The 25,590-nt window shown below is 33.5% G+C and overlaps 1 pseudogene; it reads right to left on the bottom strand.

Annotated features, from left to right (window-relative positions):
* Positions 1–7,537: 7,537 nt before the first annotated feature.
* LOC143638636 (E3 ubiquitin-protein ligase RNF13 pseudogene) lies at positions 7,538–13,960 on the bottom strand (annotated as a pseudogene).
* Between the last annotated feature and the right edge of the window lie 11,630 nt (positions 13,961–25,590).

Genomic DNA, 25,590 nt, shown 5'->3' with positions numbered 1-25,590 from the left:
TAAATTATCATATGTTAAGCAAAAATGTGTAAATGTTCTGAAGTGAACAAGCTGATGGTAAAGGCAGTTAAAAAAGATCATGGACTCTGCAATGGAATCTTTTAAAAAGAGCTTAGAGACCCTTTCCAGGTCTTATGACTTGCTGAACACAGATGGCTGCATAAAAGGCCCAGCACTAACAAAAAATAGATTATCTCCTTCTCAATATGTAAGTTCCACATAATTAAATTTTAACAGATTTCTAGTGTAACATGATGATTGAGATTATAAAAATGGTCTTGCTATATAAATTTTGCATTTTAATTGGTCTATAAAAGATTACAATAATAAACATAGTGTTTAGAAATATTATTGTCTTCTACCTGGAAATGATAGCCACTACAATTAGTACTTCAAAAAAATTTTCCATCTTGGAAAGTACATTGCAAGGACTTGATTGAATTTGAATAGTGTTAACAATTTTTCTTGAACAGGTGGCAGTAAAAAGCCCTTATATCACCATATTGGCATTAAGAAATAGTGGCATATCTTTTAGTAAAATGAAAAAAATATCTAGATAAATATATTTTTAGAGGTGCAATGCTGTCTTTGTGCACATTAGTAACAAAGGAAAGTCTAGGAACTTCTGGCTTCCCATAGGATAAATTGAGCTACTAACATCTGAATATATATATATATATATATATATATATATATATATATATACACACACACACACACACACACACATATATATATATGTGTATGTTTTGTATGATATATCATCCAAAATATATATGTATATATAAAATCCAAGAAATCACACAAACAAGAAGAGCAAACTAAATTCTTTCTATCTCTTTTCTACAGCATAAGAAAGACACAGAGACTAGTATAAATTCTAAAGTACTTGTAAGTGTGAACTAAATATTCCAAACTTGCATAATCATGACCCAAGACAAAGTAGATAATTAAATAGAATATGTGAAATATAGGAGAAAGGAGCAGGGAACCAAAAGATACAGAACCAGAAACATATGACTCCCAGTAAAAAGAGGAATCCTCTTTGAGAAAGAAAATGCTTAGAAAAATCTGAAAGCTGCTGGATAAGAGACCTGGGTAGTGATGAATTATAAAAAATGGATATGGAAGTGCTTAGAAATAAGTAGCAATTTTGAAAAGATAATATGTCTGATAGCAAGAGTGGCAACTTAGAAGGCAGATGTATCCCTTGGATACTTGATATAGAGAAAAGAAAATGAAACAAGGAGAGGAAATTAAGGGTCATACAGAAACCAAAGTAAATCATAAAATCAAAAACCCTTGCACCTGGAGAAAAATGTAACATTGATTAAAAACACACATAGACACATACTTCTTTTCAAATAAGCAATGTAGTCAGTAACTAAAACATCTTGCACTTGGCAAGTAGTTCTGCTCTGGAAGAGGTAAGACATTTTAAACACCAATCTACACCTACATAAAACTGTTATAAAAAATACAAGGTGAAGATCAAATTATTTCAGCTGATAAAAATTCTGTAGAAATAAAGACAACAAAAACCCTGAGTACTCTAACAGAATTTAAGCATCAGGAAAAAATGATTTCCAAATATAAAATAAATGCCTACTCTGAAATTCAAACTTCAGCATGCAAACAAACAAAAAGAAGTGAGAGGTGATCCAACTCAGAAATGAAATTCACGAAAAGTTTAAGAAATAAAGATTATTTTGCTAGGTGCCCAAAGGAGAAAAAATTCAAATAAATATCTAAGAGGGGGAAGAAAAGAAAAATGACTAAGTGCCTGATAATGACTAAGAACCTCTCTCATAAATTATAATTATAAATGCTGGGCATAAATCAAAGTCACAGGGAAGTAAACAAAAGCAGGAAGATTTGGCTAGAGGGTCCATGCACTGACAAAGCAGATGTACACTGTGAGCTCCCTGTTTTCATAGCATTTAGTATGAGAGTTAGCACAGCTGGTGATCTGTAGGAAAAACTGCAGGCTTCCTGGGTTGAAGACTAAGAAGATTGAGTCTGGTGCAATCATGAACACCAGAAAGAAAGAAAAGGGAACCAAGAAGGCAAAAAACAAGAGTGAATATTGTTTTAATGTTCTATCTCCTAATGTCTCTGTATAATGCCCAGACCACATATGTGTGGAGCATAACAAAGCAGCTCAACTAAGAAGAAATATTTTATGTCATCTGCTTTGCAGGCAACAGTTTTCAGTTAGAACCCAACCAAATTAATTGGCTGCTAAAACAAAAGAAATAACACTCATCACAGAAGAATATGTGAATACAGATTCTGCAGAACATAGTGTCTATAATATCGTGGAGACAATACAAATAATAAGAGATAAGAAGAACTGGGAATAAATTAATTCTTTTCAAGAGAAAAAGACAATCAGCTGGCACAAACCCCAAGATCTATCATTGAGGGAATTAGTAAACAAAGATTTTGAAACAGCTATTAAATCATTATTCTCAACAACATGAAAACACAAACTCAAATAATGGAAAGAGAAAAGAATCTCAGCAGACAAATAAAAAACTTTAAAAATATAAATACCAATTGAAAAAGTGAAAAAATTACTAGAGTAAAATAAAACACATTATTGATGGACTTTAAAGTAAAATGGAGGTAACAAAACAATGAAGGTCACATAATGCATGAGTCCAACTATGGGACATTTTAGAAAAAGCAAAACTATAGAGACAGTAAAAGATCAATAACTTACAGGGGTTGGTGGTCAAGAGGGATGAATATGCAGAACATAGGATTTCCAGGTCAATGAAACTACTTCATATGATACTTTAAGGATGGACAGATGTCATTACACACTTCACGAAACCAGTGAATGTTCAACACCAGCAATGAAACCTAATGTAAACTATGTCTAGTGATATTTCAGTGTGGGTCAACAATTCTAAGAAGTTTACCACTTTGGTGAAGGATGTTAAATGTATTGTTTACCACATAGTTTATTATTTTTATTTTCTGTGTATTATGATATTTTGACAATTTTTAAAACCTTTCTGGATGAGGAGAGATTGCCCTCTCTGAACTTGACAGTTCTCAGAGATAGAAAAGGGTTCAGCCTGGAACATGCCTTGGTTAGGTAAACTAACCAATCCAGAGTCAAATCTACTCTATCTAACCTGTACACCCCAGGAGGCAATACTCCTGTGCCTTACTCAACCCAGGGCCAGATGCCAGGCAACTGGGTACATAGGGCTTACCTTTGCAGTTTAGAATACATTCATTGTTCAAACCAACCAATCCTAAGCTGTTTAAACTATGCTTCCTTGCCTTTCTCATAGCTATTCCAATATAGGTCATGATCTAATCTCTCCTTGCTCCTGCCCCTTCAGCTACCTAACCAGTGATGGTACTTTCTCATGTGGCTCAATGTGACATACCATGCTTATTTTTTCTAGTTCTTATGAGTATTACAAACTTTGTTTTTTGAGTCTCTTCTGTGTCTCCTTTTGGGAGACCATCACAAATTTAAAAAAGGCTTTGTAGACATGCAGGGGAGAGAGTATATAAGAACTCTGGATATGTTCCAGTCATTTTTTCTGTAAACCTAAGACTACTCTTAAAAATAAAATTTATTTTTAATGGCATTAACAGACCCTTAGAGATTTGATGATAATAGAAAATTGAATAAAATACATGTAATTGGGGTTCAAAAAGGAGAATATCAAAAGAATAAAGAGGAAAAATAAATTTGAACCGATGAACATTGAACAGTCTATTTCTAGGGACTTCATAATCAAATAGTTGAAAGCAAAAATGAAGAAAATCATGAAAGCAGCATATTTATATTTACTGCATATTTATAATTTGAATCCTTAAAACAGAAAAATGGCATATTTCATACAGGGAGCCATGACTCAGTGAATAGTTGGCTATGCATCAGGAAATAAGGAACTCAGAAGAGAATGAGACATTTTTAAAGTGCTGAATGAAAAACTCAACCTTTCAACATTTTTGCTTTTTCCAATGAAAATATCTTTCAAGAATGAAAGAAAATAAAGACTTTTTATAGAAAAGAAATAGAAAGGAACTTGTTGCTATTAGACCTACATCACAGGAATTTGTAATGAGATTTATTTAGGCAGAAGGAAGTTGATTCCAAGTCATTGGAAAGTTGGATCCGCACAAAGAAATGAAGAGCACTAGAAATGGAAAATATAAAATATAAAGTATTTTTCTTTTAGATTACTTTCTTACACATATGACAATTTAAGGAAAACTTTATAACATTTTTTAGAGTATATAATCAATGGTGATGTAATACATAAAACTATAGAATTCGAGACAGGAAGGGGGATTGGGGATATAGCTCAGTAGTAGAGCACTTGATTTGAATGTGTGAGGCCCTAGGTTCCATCCTCTCTGTACCACCAAAAACAAAAACAAAAACAAAAAAAAATTGGAAGCTGATAAGCTGACCTTTATGATTTCAAAGTTTTCTGCATTTTATTTAAAGTTATGCAACATTGACTCTATGTGGATTGTAAAATGTTACAGGTATTTTTAGTATGGTTTTAATAAACTGTCTTGGCCCAAATTAGAGACAGGTCACTATCCTTTCTTAAGCAGCCAAATAAATCCACACCCTGAAACACCTTCTTTATCAGGCTCTTTGATTCTGATTTGCTATCACCGACCTCAAGCAGGTTTAGGATTGGCTAGTTTGAATCATTTCAGCAGGTGCTGGAGCATAGGGGCTGCCTCTGGTGGTTTGGTATTTGACCTTGGGGCAATTACTGAAGGTATATAGTGGTATATAATTTGACCAGAAAAAAATAAAATTATCTCTGTTCATAGAAAACATGATCATCTACATATGAATCCTTGAAAACTATACATGACTTGGCTATATGCATTGAAAAGGAAATTGTGGGGTGGGGCTATAGCTCAGCAGAAGCGCAATTGCCCGGCATGTGTGAGGCACTGGGTTCAATTCTCAGCACCACATAAAAATGAATAAAATAAAGGTCTGTCAACAACTAAAAAAATTAAAAATAAAAAAAAACAGAAAAGAAAAGGAAATTGCGATAGTACTACCAGAACTTTTTAATTTAGTAAGGTCGTAAGATGCAAAGCCAGTGTATTCTCTATTAAAATTAAAAATCTGTATTGAAAGACACAGTGAAGAAAATGAAAAGTCAAGCAACAGACCAAAAGAATATATTTGCAAACATATTTATTACAAAGTCTTGTAACTATAATATATAAAGAAAATGTTAAGAAGAGAAATAGGTATACAACTATATAATTAAAATAAAATTTATTTTATAATTTATTTTATATATGTGATACCTCTGGAATAATGGGTTTAAAAATAAGGAAATGGAAACATAATAGTGAGTAGATAAAATTACATAAGAATTTATATAGCAGATAAACAAAGAAATATTGCATATTTATAATTTGAATCCTTAAAAAAGAGAAGTAAAAAATAAAACATAAATAATATTCAGGACTATAATCAAAAAAGGCTTTTTATGGAAAAAATAAAAGGGCTGGTGTGTAGCCCAGCATGGCAGGAGAAGAAGGAGTAGAAGAAGATACAAATCTAAATATCTAAGGGCCCTATTGTGATCCCTGAGTAGTGTATAAGGGAATAGCCTAATAAATCAATTACAGCTAATGTATAAGGATTGTATCCTCAGGTCTTCTAGGGATGGGGGAAGCTCATCTTTTACAAAGGAAAGAAAATCAAGTGGCATCAGTCTTCACAGGCAGTGGCAGAGCAAGTCAACAGTGGAGTTTTATTAAAAATAAAACCTGGGCTGGTGTTGTGATTCAGTGGTGAAGCACTTGCCTAGCAGGTATAAGGCACTGGGTTTGATCCTCAGCACCACATTAAAATAAATAAATAAATAAATAAATAAATAAGATTAAGATATTGTGTCTATCTACAACTAAAAATAGTTTAAAAATCAAAATAAAAAAATTCTCAAAGAAATAAATTGCAAGCAAAAGATTTCTCATCTAATCAAACGATCATTCAGTTTTCAAGGCTGTTGGGAGAAAACTGCTGTCACTTAAGCGTACTTAGATGATATCACACACATGAGCCCTTTCAGAACAATTTAGTAAAGACTAACTTTGTTTAATCAAGACATGACTGGGGATGCTCAGGCAAAAGAACTAAAGATGAGTGCTGAATATTTGCAATCATAGAATTAAGATTAAAAAGTGGGAATAAGTACACACATTAGAAGGTAAATACTGTATGTTCAAACGAAGTAGAAATAGCACATGTAAAAATGGGAAGTGAAGAGAGGCATGTAAATAAACTTCACTGATGTTATATGAGTAGTAAATGCGATATATATGGTATTATTTTCTTAAAGTAGAAAACATGTTTTTTAGCCTTCAAACTCCTTTCATACAAGGCCATATAAAAACTTTTAGCAAGATATGCTTTTATATATTAGCTAAAAAATAAACTTTAAAAAATTCTTAGCACCTCATTTATACATGTCTATATTTTCTACATACTTATAATGATGTTCAATATAATTTAACTTTTCACAATATGTTGCATCAATATATTGTTAGTTTTCTTGAACATCAACACTTATTTTCAAATCCAATACTAGAATACTTTCCTCTGTACATAGTTTAGCAGGTCTGATTAACATAAGATGCTGTTATTAAGAGGAATCTGCTCCAAATCTTAAGGTTGCTTAAGTTCGGTGTTTCTGTGTTTTTTTCTTTTTGCTTTGATCACAACAACACAAAGCCCTTAATGACACAGAAGTTCAGTAAGTCAGATCCAGAGATGGTAAGTATTGAATCAAATTAATACATTGCACTATAATGTTAAAAACCTTAAGAAACTTTTTGAAATCTGCATTGGCCACAGACCTTTCCCATCAGAATAAGACTACTTAGGATCAGGAAGGAAAAAAGACAGCTTTGAGTTTCCTTGTGGTGCTGATAAGAAGAAAAATGCTAAATTACCTTGTTTCCTGTCACTAATCATGACAATTTGGGGAAATACCACAACAAACAAACTCTATGGCCATTGAGAGTTGGTTTAGCTCATGACTTCCTGTGGAATCATAAGACATTTGAATACTGTCATCTTAAACTGTAATAAGAATTTCTAAAAACATTTTATTCTATTTCATCCTAAAACACCTGACTTGATGCTCAAGGTATAGCACTGGTCTGGTCTACTTATTAGTAGTATCTCCAAGAGATAAATACTAGATCAAAATGCCAGTTTCAGTAATCGGATAGACCTGAAAACTAAATAAATAAACAATTTGTAAGCCAAAAAAACAAAGAAAAAAACTACATACCTTTAAATAAACATAAAAGAAAATAAAATCCTCTGAAAGTCAAACAGTATTATGTTGTAATCCCATTCATTATTAAGCTGCAATTGGACTACAGCACTATATTTGTTAATTCAAATTTTCTGTATTACTTATTATCTGTATTTTCATTGTGATCTTCCATAGCCTGAAGATTGTCAGGTTCTGATGTGAATGGGATTCTGACAAAGCTCATGCATGTGATATCATCTAAATGACTGGACAGTGACAGAAGCTAAAGGTCCAAGTAAAACAGTATGTTATGACACCTTGTTTTCTTCTTGATTATTATCCATGTCATAGTCTGAATCACCTTGAGAAGAAACAACTTGTTGCTTGCAAAATGGACAGGGTTTTTTTGTTTGTTTGTTTGTTTTAGTGAGCCAAGGGTCTGCACACTTGCAGTGATAAACATGGGAATGGGGAAGAATTCTGAGCTTATCTCCATCTTCATGTTTATCCTAACAAATGGCCTTTACATTATACTCATCTCCCTGCTTGAATTTATGTATAGGGCATTTCTTAAGTTGATCTTTACGAAGTCTATTTCTTCTAGTTCTGTCTGTCCTGTACAAATACTGTGATAGTAAAACTGATTGTCAAGATAAGAGAGATGCCCACTCTGATGAAGAATGGTAATATCCCAGAGAAAGTCTAAGTTCTGGAACTAAAATGATGTGGCCTCTTTTTCATATGTTAATTTATCTTTAAGGCAATTAGCTGATGATTCATTCATAAAGACAGAATGTCAATTGTCTTTAATATGAGTGTCATTGGATTCTGTGCTAATGAGGTCATAAGAATCAACATTGTGAGTTATGGCTACTTTGTATCCTGCTATCTGTGTGTTTAAAACTTTTACATTGAAATTACAAAGTTTTCTAATTAATACTATGAAAGTATGAGATGAATTGTCTTTTCCTGGTGGAGGCACTACAGGTTTGTAAGTATTCTCTGGTTGTGAGTTAATCGAAAAACCCTTTAAACTTTCAGCTGGAAATCTATAACCAAATCTTGCTGGAAGATCACTAAATGTCTAAGATGCATTTTCAAAATTATACTAAATTGCTAAAGTGCCTGCTTCTATAGACAGTAGATTTAAGAATACAAAGAGCTGAACGGTCAGGATAGGGTATACCTATGTAGCTGACAGTATGAGCATCCCTCTGGAAAGAGCAACATCCAGTAGTAAAATCACCTGGAGGGGCTAAGGGTATTGCTCAGTGGAAGAGTGCTTGTGTAGTGTGTGTGAGGCTCTGGATTCTATTCCCAGCACCAAAAATATAGTCACCTGGAAACGTGTCCCCTGAATTTCTGCAGAAGTCCTGTTTCTGACTTCATGACTCAATATCCTCATTGACTTCCACAGTCTATAAGTTGGAGAAGGGGCAACCATTGAGGCAAAACCTATACAGTATTTTAAACTATCACCCATATTGATATTTTTTTTGAGAGAGAGAGAGAATTTTAATATTTATTTTTTAGTTTTCGGCGGACACAACATCTTTCTTTGTATGTGGTGCTGAGGATCTAACCCGGGCCCCACGCATGCCAGGAGAGCGCACTACCGCTTGAGCCACATCCCCAGCCCCCATATTGATATTTGATACCCATAAAACACATACACAAATGATGATAAGATAGAGGCTACATATATATCTTATTGTCATTTATGTATGTATGTGTGTGTATCTATCTATCTATATAATAAGCTAAAATGTGGTGATCACTTCACAATGTATATCAAACATTAAATTGTATACCTTAAAATATATATATATATATATATATATATATATATATATATATATATATATATATATGTGTGTGTGTGTGTGTGTGTGTGTATGTAATTTTTATATGTCAAAGAAAATTAATAAGTGGGAGTCAAGGATGTTATTTAAAGTGATTAAAAAACAGCAGAAGTTGAATTAAAAGGGGGGTACACAGCATTTTAGAAGACAACCATAAAACAAAACAAAAACACACCTAGAAATATAGCATAGCACATATTAGTACAGCATAAAATAGCATGAAATTATTGCTACCAAAACAATTTATTTCTGTAAAAGTAAATGGACTTAGCTTACCTATTAAAAAAGTATTTCAGATTGAGCTCACCTATTAAATTTTAGATTCATTCACATAGTGAAACCCACAGAAAGGCTAAAGTATAAAGTAATGAACCATTGTATACAGAGAAAATACAAGGTATAAGTAGACATAATGATCCTGATGATAGGAAAAATGAATTCAGGACAAAATACATTTAGTAAAGAAGGAGACTTTCAGACAAATAGAAAAGAATGTAAAAGATCTAAACAATATAACAAGTAAATAATAGAGAATATATCTTCTCTTCAAATGACCATAATACATGTTCAGAATTGGTCATGTATCAGGTCATGAAGAAAATTTCAGTAGGTACCAGTAAGAGGAAAAGCTAAAAGCAACAATCTCTGATCATAACCAAACAAAATTTAGTCTCTTTGATTTGTACTTTGACTTTCTTCCTCATTTTGGGTCCTATTTTCCTGACTCTTTAGATGCCTTAAAATCTTTTATTGGATGTCAGATGTGATAAATTTTACCTTGCCCAATGCTGTATTATTTTGTACTCCAAAAGGTCTTTTTGAGCTTTGTTCTGAGATGCAGTTAAGTTACTTGGAATCATTTTGATCCTCGTGAATCTTGTTTTCAAGGTTTGAAAGGAGGAGAGCAGCAATTAATCTAGGAATAATTTGTCCTACTTCAGAGGCAAAACTCATCTGAGCACCCTTCCTAATGCTTCGTGAATTATGAGGGTTTTTTTTTGCTCTGATTGCTGGGAACAGGATCTATTTCTCATTTCTTTCTCTTGGGGTCACTTTCATTCTCTGAAGCCCAGTATCTTGAAATCCATCATCTTATATATTTTATTGATTTAAAAATCATTTCAGTTGGGAGAGCAAATCTATTCACTGTTGTGGATAAGATTTATAAGGATGTGACTGTTGTACATTTTCAAAAATAGAAATGAATACAAAAGAATGGGAAACAGCAAACACTAAAACTAAATATATACAGAGATAAATGAACAGAACTAAACAAACTTGATAAACACAGAGAAACAGAATATGTAAACTTTCAAGCACAGTATAATCTAAACACCAAAATAACTCTAAAGAAGCTTGGCATTTTTATTAGATTTATTTTTGGTAGTGGTGTTGGAGAGAAATTTTGCAAATGAGAAAAAAAAATTCAAGTTTTTGGAAATCAAATTTCTCTCTGTATGATAAAGGGATATAAAAATGGAATACAGACTTATGATTTGAATAGAGAAATAGAAAAATATTAATTATAAAAGGCTGACACTTAACAAAACCATTAACCATCTATGTCTATACTATTATTGTAGTCCTTCTTTGATTTTGTTTATATTGACATTTTATATTCTCTATATTAAATATTTGGACTTTACAGATTCAGTATTTTCACAGATTACACGTGCTTCAGTAGTTTAGAATTACTATTTTCTTTTTCAATGCCTAAATGATCACAATCATTTTAATTTGGAACTTTTGTCCTTTCAATGCTACCTTAGACACTATTTTTATTGATTTTTTTAAAAAAAGTGAATGACAGCAGAATGCATTACAATTCTTATTACACGTATACAGCACAATTTTTCATATCTCTGGTTATATAGAAAGTATGTTGACACCAATTCGTGTCTTCATACATGTACTTTGGATGATAATGTCCATCACATTTCACCATCCCTGCTAACCCCCTGCCCCCTCCCTTTCCCTCCCACCCCTCTTTCCTATCTAGAGTTCATCTCTTCCTCCCATGCTCCCCCCGTACCCCACTATGAGTCAGCCTCCTTATATCAGAGAAAATATTTGGCATTTGTTTTTTTGGGATTGGATAACTTCACTTAGCAATATCTTCTCCAGTGCTATCCATTTACCTGCAAATGCCATGATTTTATTCTCTTTTATTGCTGAGTAAAATTCCATTGTGTATACATACCACATTTTTTTTTTATCCATTCATCCACTGAAGGGCATCTAGTTTGGTTCCATAGTTTAGCTATTGTGAATTGTGCTGCTATAAACATTGTTGTGGCTGTGTCCCTGTAGTATGCTGTTTTTAAGTCCTTAGAGTACAGACCGAGGAGAGGGATAGTTGGGTCTAATGGTGATTCCATTCCCAGTTTTCCAAGGAATCTCCATACTGCTTTCTATATTGGCAGCACCAATTTCAGTCCCACCAGCAATGTATGAGTGTACCCTTTTCCCCACATCCTCACCAACACTTGTTGTTGTTTATCTTCATAATAGTTGCCATTCTGACTGGAGTGAGATGATATCTTAGAGTAGTTTTGATTTGCATTTCTCTAATTGCTAGAGATGATGAACACTTTTTTCATATATTTGTTGATTGATTGTATATCCTCTTCTGAGAAGTGACTGTTCAGGTCCTTGGCCCATTTTGTTGATTGGGTTATTTTTTAAAATTTTTTATTTTTATTTATTTTTTTTTTTTGGTGCTTACCTTTTTGAGTTCTTTATATACCCTAGAGATTAGTAGATTAGTGTTCTATCTGATGTGTGGGGAGTAAAAATTTGTTCCCAGGATGTTCACCTCACAGATTGTTTCTTTTGCTGAGAAGAAACTTTTTAGTTTGAATTCATCCCATTTATTGATTCTTGGTTTAATTCTTGAACTATAGAAGTCTTAGTGCCTAATCCCACATGATGCAGATTAGGGCCTACTTTTTCTTCTATTAGATGCAGAGTCTCTGGTTTAATCCTAACTCCTTGATCCACTTTGAGTTGAGTTTTGTGCATGGTGAGAGATAGGGGTTTAATTTCATTTTGTTGCATATGGATTTCCAGTTTTCCCTGCAACATTTGTTGAAGATGCTCTCTTTACTCCAATGATGTTTTTGGCACCTTTGTCTAATATAAGATAATTGTAATTTTGTGGGTTAGACTCTGTGTCCTGTATTCTGTACAATTGGTCTACCAGTCTGTTTGGGTACCAATACCATGCTGGTTTTTATTACTATTGCTCTGTAATATAGTTTAAGGTCTAGTATAGTGATGCCACCTGCTAAGGATTGCTTTAGCTATTTTGGGTCTCTTATTTTTCCAGATAAATATCATGATTGCTTTTTCTATTTCTATAAGAAATGCCATTGGGATTTTGATGAGAATTGCATTAAATCTGTATAGTTCTTTTGGTAGTATGGTCATTTTGATAGTATTAATTCTGCTTATCCATGAGCAAGGTAGATCTTTCCATCTTCCAAGGTCTTCTTTGATTTCTTTCTTTAGAGTTCTGTAGATTTCATTGTATAGATCTTTCACCTCTTTCATTAAGTTGATTCCCAAGTATCTTATTTTTTTTTTTTGAGGTTATTGCAAATGGGGTAGTTTTCCTCATTTCCTTCTCAGAGGATTTGTCATTGATATACAGAAATGCCTTTGATTTATGGGTGTTGATTTTATATTCTGCTTCTTTGCTGAATTCATTCACAAGTTTAGAAGTTTTCTGGTGAAGCTTTTGGATCTTCTAGGTATAGAATCATATCATCAGCAAATATTGCTAATTTAAGTTCTTCTTTTTCTATACATATCCCTTTAATTTCTTTCAGCTAATTGCTCTGGCCAGTGTTTCAGGAACTACATTGAATAGAAGTTATGTCTTTTTCCAGTTTTTAGAGGGAATGCCTTTAATTTTTCTCCATTTAGAATGATGTTGGCCTGGGGCTAGGGTTGTGGCTCAGTTGTAGCACGCTTGCCTAGCATGAGTGATGCACTGGGTTCAATTCTTTGCACCACATACAAATAAATAAAATAAAGGTCCATCAACAACTAAAAAATATTTTAAAAAAGAATGATGTTGGCCTGAGGCTTAGTGTAGATAGCCTTTACGATGTTGAGATATGTTCCTGTTTTCCCTAGTTTTCCTAGTGTTTGAACATAAAAGGGTACTGTATTTTGTCAAATGCTTTTTCTGCATCTATTGAGATTATCATACAATTCTTATCATTGAGTCTATTGATGTGTTGAATTACATTTATTGATTTCCGTATGTTGAACCAACCTTGCATCCCTGGGATGAATCTCACTTGAACATGGTGCACAAACTTTTTGATATGTTTTTGTATTCGATTTGGCAGAATTTTATTGAGAATTTTTGCATCTATGTTTATTAGAGATATTGATCTGAAGTTTTTTTCTTTGATTTGTCTTTGCCTGCTTTTGGGATCAGAGTAATATTGGCCTCACAGAATTATGAGTTTGCAAGTGCTGCCTCTTTCTCCATTTCCTGAAATAAATTGTAGAGTATTGGCATTAGTTCTTCTTTAAAGGTCTTGTAGAACTCGGCTGTGTATTCATCCAGTCCTGGGCTTTTCTTGGTTGGTAAGCTTCTGATGGCATCTTCTATTTTATCACTTTATATTGATCTGTTTAAATTGTGTATATCTTCCTGATTCAATCTGGGTAAATCATATGACTTAAGAAATTTGTTAATGCCTTCAATGTCTTCTATTTTATTGGAGTATAAGTTTTCAAAATAATTTCTAATTATCCTCTATATATCTGTAATGTCTGTCGTGAAATTACCTTTTTCATCGTGTATGCTGGTAATTTGAGTTTTCTTTCTCCTTCTCTTCATTTGCATACCTAAGGGTCTGTTAATTTTATTTATTTTTTCAAAGAACCAACTTTTTGTTTTGTCAATTTTTTCAATTGTTTCTTTTGTTTCGATTTCATTAATTTCAGCTCTAATTTTAATTATTTCTTGCCTTCTACTGCTTTTGCTGTTGATTTGTTCTTCTTTTTGTAGGGATTTGAGATGTGGTATGAGGTCATTTATTTGTTGACTTTTTCTTCTTTTAAGGAATGAACTCCATGTAATGAATTTTCCTCTTAGTACCAGAGATTTTGATATGTTGTGTCTATGTTCTCAATTACCTCTAATAATTTTTTAATCTCTTCCTTGATGTCTTCTGTAACCCATTGTTCATTCAGTAGCATATTGTTTAGTCTCCATGTGATGGAGAAATTTTTATTTTTTATTTTGTCATTGATTTCCAATTTTATTCCATTATGATCTGATAAAGTGCATGGTAGTATCTCTACTTTTTTATATTTGCTTAGAGTTGCTTTGTGGCATATTATATAGTCTATTTTAGAGAAGAATCCATGTGTTGCTGAGAAGAAACTGTATCCACTTGACGCAGGTTGAAATATTCTATATATGTCAGTTAAGTCTAAGTTATTGATTGTATTATTGAGTTCTATAGTTTCTTTATTCAACTTTTGTTTTGACAATCTGTTCAGTGATGAGAGAGGTTTGTTAATGTCACCCAAGATTATTGTGTTGTGGTCAGTTTGACTCTTGAACTTGAGAAGTGTTTGTTTGATGAACATAGCTGAACCATTGTTTGGGGCATATGTATTTAGGATTGTTATGTCTTGTTGGTGTATGGTTCCCTTGAGCAGTACGTAATGTCCATCATTATCCCTTTTGATTAACCTTGGCTTGTAGTCTACTTTATTTGATATGAATATGGAAACCCCTGCTTGCTTCCACAGTCCATGTGAGTGGTATGATTTTTCCTAACCTTTCACCTTCAGTCTGTGTATGTCTTTTTCTATGAGTCTCCTGGAGGCAGCATATTGTTGAGACATTTTTTTTTTTTAATCCAGACTGCTAGCCTGTGTCTTTTGATTGGTGAGTTTAAGCCATTAACATTTAAGCCATTAACATTATAACATATTATTATTGAGACATGGTTTCTATTGCCATCCATATTTGTTTATTTTTGTTATTCAACTTGACTTGATTTTCTTGTTTGATTAAGTTTTCTTTTAGGGTACTACCTCCCTCTGCTGATTTTCATTGTTGTTTTTCATCTCTTCTTCATGGAATATTTTGCCAAGGATTTTGTTTTGTAATGCCAGTTTTCTAGTATAAATTCTTTTAACTTTTGTTTATCATGGAAGGTTTTTTTTCATCTTCAAATCTGAAGCTTACTTTTGCTGGATACAAGATCCTTGGTTGGCACCTATTTTCTTTCAGAGCTTGATATATGTTGTTCCAGGATCTTCTAGCTTTCAGGGTCTGTGTTGAAAAATCTGCTATTAACCTAATTGGTTTTCCCCTATATGTAATCTGATTCCTTTCTCTCACCACCTTTAAAATTCTCTCTTTATTCTGTATGTTGGGCATTTTTATTCTAGTGTGCCTTGGTGTGGATCTATTGTAATTTTGTACATTTGGTGTCCTGTAGGCTTCTTGAATTTGGATTTCCAATTCATTCTTCATGTTTGGAAAATGTTTTGATATTATTTCATTGAATAGATTATTCATTCCTTTGGTTTGAAACTCTGTGCCTTCCTCTACTGACTTTGTGGAATAAAAATAGAGAGACAGGCTCATATTTGTTTACCTTCTACTCAGCAAGTTTCTTCATTTCTTTTAGTGGAAAACTGTATTGATACCAAAACTCAGTCATTAAATTACAACTAAGATGATCCAAGACATACACTGGTGATGGGTATGGTAACAATACTATAGGCTATTATAATGTCATTTGGGAAAAAATAACCACTTGTTTTTAGGATTATAAGTATCTATTTATTTTTCATCTGGAGTTTAATGTCATCCCGAGTCTTCAAATTTTATTCCTATGTAACAGATAAAGTAATTTATTTATTTAGATTTTCAACTCTTCTTCCAAGTTCTGATTATATCTTTTTTTTGGTTAAAAGGCCTTCTTGACTCATTAATTATAATTTTTGATGACTTTATTGATATTTATGAGTTTTATATTATATTGGCTTTATAATATCATTTTCCTATTTACTTTATGTAGTTTATAACAAATACCTTCATTGCTGATTATATAAAGCAGGGTATGGCAAAGAATAAACAGAGTCAAATATGGAATTAAGGAGAGTTTAATAAAGAGATTATTTATACAGATATGAGAAATGTTTAAAGGGAGCCAGCTAGGGACAGGGTAGTATGCTGCAGTAACAATAGAAGAAATTGTGGGGCTGGGGCTGGGGCTCTGTGGCAGAACACTTGCTAGCATGTGTGAGGCACTAGGTTTGATTCTCAGCACCACATATAAATAAATGAATAAAATAAAGGTCCATCAACATTTTTAAAAAAAAACAAAATTGTTACAAATTCTAGACCTGAAGGAAAAATATGGGGCAAGCATAATTATTAAAATCTGAATAGAGAGCTAAAGCTTATAGTAGAGGTCAGTTAGGGGGATGGGTTCAGGGAAAAGGGGAGGGGCTTCAATAGAGGGACAGAGTTAATCCATGACCTTACAGGCAAGGATCAAAGAAATAAATACCCACACATACGTCTCTACTACTTTTTTTTTTTTTTGGTACTAAGGATTGAACCCAGGGATGCTTAACCACTGAGCCACATCCCCAGCACTTTTTATATTGTATTTAGAGATAGGGTTTTGCTAACTTGTTTAGGGCCCTGCTAAATTGCTGAGGCTGGCCGTGAATTTGCAATCCTCGTGCCTCAACCTCCTGAGTCACTGAGATTTACATCCACCTGCCCTCTTACTTTCTGCTGATTCCTGTAATGGGCTAAATTCAAGGATAACATGAGGGCAAGAGATTCCAGTGATATAGTCCATAAAGTTTAACCTCCTGGAACAAGAGCTGGGCAGAGAAGGACAGAAAAAATATCTGGAGAGAGGGAAAATGGAAAATATCTTCCTCCCTCAAATAATATCATTGCTGGTGCAGTGGTACACACCTGTAATCCCAGTGGCTCTGGAGGCTGAGACAGGAGAATCATGAGTTCAAAGCCAGCATCAGCAACTACAAGGCACTTAGCAACTCAGTGAGTCTTTGTCTCTAAATAAAATATATAAGAGGGCTGAGGATGTGGTTCAGTGGTCGAGTGCCCCTGAATTCAATCCCTGGTACCAAAAAATAAAATTAAATTAAAAATAACATAAACAATACCCACTTCTTTTGTAAGTTCTATATTTTTAACTGTCAATTTCATTTAACCCATGCTATTTCAAATGTATTATCTCCAAAACAGAATTACATTTCTAGAATTCACTCAAAATTTGTTTTTCCTCTCCTCCTAAGTTACTGAACAATGTGCTCAAGCCCAGAATGTAACTTTCATCTTTCATTTCTTTCTGCAACAATGATTCTCAAGCACTATGATATGGAGATTATACCTTCAATGTACTTTTAAAGTCCATCACTTTCTTTTAGTCCTGATCATTTATTCTTCATTCAGGGGTATATCATTTTCTCCACACATTATTGTAATGGATTCCTATCAGGTCCTACTGTCACCAGGTTTTCCCCTATCCATTTTGTCCTTTGTATTGCTATTTTCAAATCCACCTCTCTTCATCAAGGCATATTGTCTCTTCTTAGGACCACTTCTAGAGCCTACTAATTTTCATTTTCTTCCCACTATTACTCCGCTCAAATCAGTCAACATTCTATTTTAACACATTATTCCTTTCATCTGATCATCATATAAAGGTTGAACTCCTTAGCTTGGTATTAATGATATTTTATGATCTATCCAAACCTATGTCATTTCCACATCTCCTTCACATTAATCTTATACTCTCATCAAACCCAAATATTTATAGCTCCTTATAGACAACTATTTCTTTTTTTACAACAAATATTTATTGCTTGCTTATAATATCCCAGACATGGAACTAAGTACTATGTATAAAAAGATGGATGACAAAGTCCATTTCTTTAATAAACTCCTTTGATCATAGTATTTCTCCTATCTATATTGCAATTCTCATTTTGTCAGTCTGGAAAAGTCTTTATTTATTTAGAATGAGCTTAAAGATAGTTTCCTCTGTGAAGCCTTTACTGATTATACCAATTAGAGATAGCCACTCACTCTTCTGTGTCCCCAGACACTTTTCACATCTCTACTTTAATAGCTATTACCTACTACTTTTATTTACTTATATATCTTGCTTTTCAAGTAGACTTTAAGCCATATTAGCATAATTTGAAAATCTTTGTATCCTCAGGGACTAGCAGCAATCTCAACAAATGGTTGTTAAATGAATGAATGTTTGATTAAATATTTGAAGTAGAATAAGAGATCTAAGGTGAGAGAAGAGGAAAGCAAAAAAGAGGAGGAGAAAAGCGGGGGAGCCCTCCACAACATGCATTTTGAATCTGAATTGAGGCTATAATATTTTCAAGTTGAAACAGAAGACAGGAAACTAGGTGTTTATTTTGTAATGTCCAAATGCTTCACATTAGGCAATTATCTTTATAATAGGCTTCATTTCAAGAGCTATATTTTGCGGCTATGTTTTAATTAAGTGAAAGTGATTCCACATGTCAAGGATTGGAAAACCTACAAGGTGACCTCATTATAGTTGATGAGAAGGGTCACATAGGCCACTGCTCACATGTGCAGTCTTACCTAGAAGCAGCCCAAGCAATAAAGGATACCTACAAACATTAATTTATTGTAAGTATCTCCTTTCTATAATAGTGCTATTATGTACAGTATCTGTGTAAATGCATTTTTTCTGAAAGAAATTTAACTCTTGAAACTAAACAGAAGGTGCTCAATTCCCAGAAGACTTATTTAGGGTGTTTCTGAGTTATTCCCAGCATCTCAGTTCTGCTTTGCTAATTCTCTCAAAGTAAGATGACTTTCTTTATTTAACCTTAAATGTGTTTCCAGTTATTATTTTTGTATTTTATTTCTGTTTAAGAATTTACTGTTATTAAAAATAGAGTAATAGAGAAAGAAGGTCTTTGGGATTAGTAGGAAAAGTACTGGGTGCTGCCATAGATAACCTAATTCCAATTCTTACTTTCTTAGCTAATTAAACAAATTGCTTTTAGCCTAAATCACTTTCATTTAGAACCCCAATTTTCTCTCCTGGAAAAATGTATGTTTAAATACATTGGGGCTGGGGATGTGGCTCAAGAGGTAGCACGCTCGCCTGGCATGCGCAGGGGCGCTGGGTTAGATCCTCAGCACCACATACAAATAAAGATGTTGTGTCCACTGAAAACTAAACAATAAATATTAAAAATTTCTCTCTCTCTCTCTCTCTAAAAAAAATTAAATACATCATAGGTGGAAAACTAGAATATCACAGTTCAAGTGCCATATCAGATGGATTTTATTGAAAAACGCTTTGGTCTATGTAATATTAGCAAATGAATTAGAAAGGTTCAGGTAGGCCTATGATCTCAGACTTGCCAGAGTCCTTCCCTTCACTCCTGAACTGCACATGCACAGTAACAAAGGCTTTGAGAACTGAATTTCAGTGTAAACACTGCCCAAACCCTATTCCCAACCTTGCTTTAATAACTACCCCAATCTTTCTATCTTCACATATCAATCCTGCTTCAAAGCTGTGGTACACTTGCAGATAATGTACAAAATGAATTTGTAGCCTTTAGGATGAATGGCCACTAAGGCCTCCTCCACTTTAAAATCTTGGATATTTTTCAGGGAGGTTCAGATAATTTTAGTGGGAAGGATATTTAGCTTGTCTCTGGGAAAGTCTCCCACAGCTATTATGTGGTTTAAATAGGTTTATGAAGGCAGTTTTACCCTATTCATTGACTTGAGGTTTAGCTGTCTGACATCTTCTATGATATTGATACTTTCTGCTATTTCTTGAAAAGAGAACCAAATAAAATTATGTATTTTATATTCTTGAGTGTAGTTTTTTATATTCTTAACTACAACTTCTCATGGCACATGGTACATAATCAACTACACACATACATACACATGCATTTTTCACTTTATTTTTACCAGGCTGGGGATGGAACCCAGGGCCTCATGCATGCTAAGAAAGTGTTTTATCACTGTGTTGTACCCTCAACCCAATCAATAATGTGCAAAACAGAACCCAAAGTTACCAATAAGCAGAACTTAATTATAATTTGGGAGCACGCTATACACACAAACTAGTATTTATCCAACATCTTCAAGTTAAAACATATTCAGGTTAAAAAGTATTGTGTATTTTAATAGCTCAATTATAGACAGGATGGAACTCAGTGGTAAAGTACTAGCATGTATGAGACCCGGGCATTCCCAGCACTGCTTAAAAAAATAAAATAAAACAAAATTTAAATTTTTTTTTCTAAATAGCTAAATTAAAAAAATAAAATGGAGAAGGGTCAACCCAATTGGAAGCCAAAGGTAAGAGGAACTTCTGATAAATCAATTTAGATCACTGAACAAATATGTATTTCCAATTTTCTGAAGAAAGGACATCTCTAAATTTTAATAATAGTATTCCCTGTGTTTTACTTATTTGTTTTGGTGTTAAGATAAATAAATTAAATTATTTTAGTAGAACATTAGTGTCTTCTGACAGAGATTTGAGGATGCCTTTTACTTTATCTAACGTTGCTCCTATATTAGCCAATCAGTAATTATTCATAGAGTTTAGTTTCAAGGATTTGCTTATCTATAACTTTTAAATTTTCTTTTTTAAAATTTATGAATCACATCAATGTTTTTTAATGTGTGCAGAATTTTGGAGTTGAACTTACAGCTAAATATAATAGAATTAACAAGATGCTCTTTTTTACTTGCATTTTCAATCTTTTTAGGTAAAGTGTAATTTTCTTAAAAATTAGTTTATATTTTAACTTAAAATCTCGAATGGTAATGACTGTAGGTCAGAGAAATAGGACGTATTGTAGGTTTTATTGGTGTACTGACTTGAGTAAATGTGTCTACTAAAATGGGTTTCTGTCAATTTCTATGACCCATTTTATGATAAAAAAGCAGACTTATTCCATATTTTCATTTTCGGGGTTACTAAAGAAGAGTTTTATTAGTCTCTGATAATCATCAAAAATAGCAAACACATAGGTTTGGTGATATGGCCATTTGCAGAAATTACCTGCTAAGAAAAAGTACGCAGTTATATTCTGAAAATCACAAAATGATTACCTGTTATTTGATTATCTGAAATTTCAGTATGCCTGCTGAGGTGTGTCTTTTCCATTATGAGATCTCCAGTTTAGAAGAAATTGCATAGTGACTTCTAGTCAACTCAGATTGTTGGGGATACACTGTATAAGCGATTGTTTAGAAAAGTGTTGTTTGGAAAAGATAACCTGACACCTGAAAAGTCGTTGCTAACTTTTTTTGGAAGCAAATTATAAGAACTTTCTCTTCTTCCTGTGTCTAGTTTGCTGACTATGATTTGTCTCAAGATAAAACACTCTTGTTTTGTATTCAGGTTGAGATAAGTGAGATCTGCCTTCTCATTCAAAGGGAAAACCAGACAGCAGAATGAGAAGTGGAGTTCATGCAACTTTTCCTTCCTTCAACTTTAGGCACTGGTGATTAAAAAAAATTAATGGGTGCATGATAACTATACATAATAGTGGGATTCATTGTGATATATTCACACATGCACATGGCATAATTTTGTCAACTTCATTTCCTCATAAGAACTGGAGTTTTTTTTTTACCTTACTTTTTTAAAATTTTTTTTTATTGGTTGTTCAAAACATTACAAAGCTCTTGACATATCATATTTCATACATTAGATTCAAGTGGATTATGAACTCCCATTTTTACCCCAAATACAGATTGCAGAATCACATCGGTTACACATCCACATTTTTACATAATGCCATATTAGTAACTGTTGTATTCTGCTACCTTTCCTATCCTCTACTATCCCCCCTCCCCTCCCCTCCCATCTTCTCTCTCTACCCCATCTCCTGTAATTCATTTCTCTCCTTGTTTTTTTTCCCATTCCCCTCACAACCTCTTATATGTAATTTTGTATAACAATGAGGGTCTCCTTCCATTTCCATGCAATTTCCCTTTTCTCTCCCTTTCCCTCCCACCACATGTCTCTGTTTAATGTTAATCGTTTCCTCCTGCTCTTCCTCCCTGCTCTGTTCTTAGTTGCTCTCATTATATCAAAGAAGACATTTGGCATTTGTTTTTTAGGGATTGGCTAGCTTCACTTAGCATAATCTGCTCTAATGCCATCCATTTCCCTGCAAATTCCATGATTTTGTCATTTTTTAGTGCAGAGTAATACTCCATTATGTATAAATGCCACATTTTTTTTTTATCCATTCATCTATTGAAGGGCATCTGGGTTGGTTCCACAGTCTAGCTATTGTGAATTTTGCTGCTATGAACATCGATGTGGCAGTATCCCTGTAGTACGCTCTTTTAAGGTCTTCAGGGAATAGTCCGAGAACGGCAATAGCTGGGTCAAATGGTGGTTCCGTTCCCAGCTTTCCCAGGAATCTCCATCCTGCTTTCCAAATTGGCCGCACCAATTTGCAGTCCCACCAGCAATATACAAGAGTACCCTGGATTGCTGGTGGTAAGGAGAGTTAGATTTCATTCAGAAAATATTAATATCAAGGTTTAGTATCTGCCATTACTTCACATTGTTATTTGTGAACTACATATAAAATTATCACTTAAAAATAAGAATACAGGACATGATTCCAGCCACAATGAATAAGCCTACAGCATTACATTAATTACATATGAAAACTAAGATCAACAAATAAATAAATAAAATAAATTACCTGAGATTTAAAGTAAATGATAAAACTGGTTGTAGAGGTTCATGCTTATAATCCCAGAGGTTTGGGAGGCAGAGGCAGGAGGATAGTGAGTTCAAAGCCAGCCTCAGCACAAGCAAGTTATTAAGCAACTCAGTGAGACCCTGTCTCTAAATAAAATATAAAATAGGGCTGGGGATGTGGCTCAGTGGTTGAGTGCCCCTGAGTTCAATCCCTGGTACCTGCCCCCCCCCCAAAAAAAAGTAAATTATAGGCACATTGGAACAGGAAATCAAAACTTAAGACCTACATGTAGGAGGTACTTTGTTGTTTTGTTTACCTTTTTCTCCTTGCTTCATCTTCCAGTTTTAACTCTGGGCCAGAATATATCAGTAAATAGATAGCAGGCATCAGGAAATAGACCATAAATTTTTCTATCTTTCAGTGCAACAGAAAGGTAGAAATCTCCATTTTCTTTTACTGACTTTCTTTCTCTCAGTCCTGCCTTAACACTGGTCTCATCTAAGGTACATCAACTATGGTGTGATCACCCAAAACCAAGACAGAAAGTCCATCTCTTTGAATAGAGGAATCGTGAAGCAAGGGCCTTGTTTCGCAAAGTGCAGGGGAAACCTCATAATTTGCATATGTATCTTTTCTCTTACCACCTCATAATTTGCATATTTGTATATTTTGCATATTTTCTCTTACCACTTGAACTCAAATACAGTCCAAGTGACAGGGACTTCTTGAATGGTTTCAAAATATTTAATACTCATGTCCATGAGGAGAGGAGATTCTTTATTTGCAGGAAAAATGTACTTGAAAAACTAATACTTGAAAAAAGCTAATGACAAAACTTATAAGATTTGGTAAAATATATAAATTAACATATTCATGAAGCTCTGTGAACCACAAACCAGAAAAACTCAAAAGAAAATCATGCTCATACACATAATAGGCTACTGAACACCAAAGATAAAGAAAAAATCTTTCCTTAATAAAAGGGAACAATAATTGGAATAATTACAATATTTATGATTAGAAGCTATAGAGGCTAAAATACCTTTAAAGTGCTAGTGAAAATAATCTTTAGGAATGAAGGCAAAATCAGTCCATTTTTAGTTAAAAGAAAACTAAGAAGATTCACCACTAAGAGAACTACTCTGAAAGAGTGCTAAAGGATCTTCTTCAAGCTGAAAGGAAAGGATACTAGAATAATCTTCAGATTATTTATTAATCTTCATATTGTTAAAGGAAGTTGTAATTTTTTTTTTGTTACCAGGGATTGAACTCAGGAGCACTCAACCACTGGGTCACATCCCCAGCCCTTTTGTGTATTTTATTTAGAGACAGAATCTCACTGAGTTGCTTAGGGCCTCACCATTGCTGAGGCTGGCTTTGAACTAGTGATCTTTGTACCTCAGAATTCCCAAGTCACTGGGGTTACAGGTGTGTTCCACTGAACCCAGTGGAAGTAGTAATCTTAAGTAATAATCTTCAGATTATTAAAGGAAGAGTAAGAGGCATTAGCATCCAGGTAGATATAATGCATAATCCTTTTTCTCTTAAAATCTCTGAGCCAGGCACCACTCTCAAAGATACACCTGTAATTCCAGATGTTCTGGAGGCTGAGGCAGCAGGATCAAAAGTTCAAAGCCAGCTTCAGCAAAGGTGAGGCATTAAGTAACTCAATGATACCTTGTCTCTAAATAAAATATAAAATAGGGCTGGGGATATGACTCAGTGGTTGAGTGCCCCTGCGTTCAATCCGTAGTACAAATATATATATCTTTAATATAAGATGTATGACTGTTGAAAGACTTTATAACACTTTTGGGGGGCATTTAAAAGTATATAGATGTTATACATATGAAAACTATAACATACAGGGGAGAGAATAATACATTTTTGTGGTTGTAAGACTGCAGTCACTTTAAGTAGACTGTGAAAATGTGTACTAAAATCTGGAGTACAATCACAAAAAATGCAAGAGACAATGCATAAAAATCAATATAAGATAAAATGGGATATTAACAAAAATTCAAATAATCAAAACAATCAGAGCACTGTGGTTTTAGGAAAAAAATAGACACATAGATCAATACCATACTTCCAACAAGATAAAGATCCTTGTTACAACCACAAACTGGAGTATCATGCAGGTCTAAGATAGAATGAGGAAAAGAACTATAAACTGAGATTAAATGATTTCCAATCTGTATTAAATGAAAAAAGTCAAAAAGTATACATTTATAAAATCTTTTATGTAAAAAAAAGGAAAGGTCCATAAGGAAATTGACAAGTTTTCATCTATTTGGCAAAATAAAAACAAGGAATGATCAAGAAACTAATGAGATTAGTCAAGTACAGGAAATGGGTAGGAATGAGGTGGACAGAACAGGGAAATGGGAACAGTGGCAAAAGTGATGAAGCTTCTTTGGGGATTTCAAAAAATACTTCTGACTTTTAGAACCATAATAGTGTTCTATATGAACAAAAAATTAGTAAATCAATGGACTCAACCAGAATAAAGGGAATGAAGGAAAATAAAATGGAAATATCAACATGTCAATCTAACTTCATTATAAATCAATAACAGTCACAATGATGGAGGACAGTGAAGAAAAGAATGAAACAAAGCAAATTTAGAAAATTTTGTTTTAACATATACATGGGTA

This window comes from Callospermophilus lateralis, chromosome X (assembly GCF_048772815.1).
Source record: "Callospermophilus lateralis isolate mCalLat2 chromosome X, mCalLat2.hap1, whole genome shotgun sequence".
In the NCBI taxonomy this organism is placed as follows: Eukaryota; Metazoa; Chordata; class Mammalia; order Rodentia; family Sciuridae; genus Callospermophilus; species Callospermophilus lateralis.
Note: the sequence above shows the minus strand (reverse complement) of the source record. Positions and strands in the feature narration are given on the sequence as shown.